Here is a 959-nt window from a genome sequence, read left to right as displayed (position 1 = left end):
TATATATGTATAAAAGTATATATATATATTAGCAGAGATACCCGTGTTACATGCAAATGAAGGATAAGACTTTTCTCTTATATTTTGTGTAAAAAAACTGGAATACATATGATTCGAATTTCATCAAAATTGCACATGAGGGTTCTTTCCCTCTTTACACACCCTAAAAAAATTTTAATCATGAGACATGTATCCCATACTATCTTTATGTGCATATTCCCAAATTTCAGTCTTCTGGAACCTGTAAAAAGGATTTTGCCCCTGAAAAACAGAGCTTATGGAGTTCTAAAATGTGGGAATGAAGGCCCCTATTGGGAGTGGGTGTGTTAATGTCAACCAGAGAAGTTGAATTGTTGGAAATGTTTTTAACTTGGGTCTTATAGTATGCCCGTATATATGTGAGAGTATAGTTTCACTTTAATAGTTTCAGTATGAAATTGAAAGTATCAAAGTGAAAGTATTAAAGTGAAAGTATTTGAAATTACAGTAGTGACTTGTTATTGTTTCACTTTTGACATGTAGTACTGAAATAGTGGAATAGTTTCAGTGTTAAATTGAAAGTATCTGACATTATAGTAGAGTGATGTTATTGTTTCAGTTTTGACACGTACTACTGAAATAGTGGAGGAGATATGATATTGCTATGGGCTCGAACTATGCAAGAAGTTAAAAAATTGTTTGGCCTAAGACATTACATGGACCCTAAGTAAGGCATGTGTTAATTTGGAATGAAATTGGTTGTGTAGTTCTCGAGTTTTAGGGATTCACACAGACAGACATTCTCATCTTTATATATCTGATATTTATGTGCACATTCCAAAATTCCAGTGTTATGAACCCTGTAAAAAGGATTTTGCTCCTGAAAAATGGAGCTCATGGAACTGAAAAATGTGGGAGTTAAGGCCCCTATTGGGGGTGAGGGTGTTAATGTCAACCAGAGAAGTTGAATTGTTGGGAAT

Source organism: Octopus bimaculoides, chromosome 8 (assembly GCF_001194135.2).
Source record: "Octopus bimaculoides isolate UCB-OBI-ISO-001 chromosome 8, ASM119413v2, whole genome shotgun sequence".
NCBI lineage: Eukaryota > Metazoa > Mollusca > Cephalopoda > Octopoda > Octopodidae > Octopus > Octopus bimaculoides.
The sequence above is the reverse complement of the archived record's forward strand: the minus strand, read 5'-3'. Positions refer to the sequence as shown.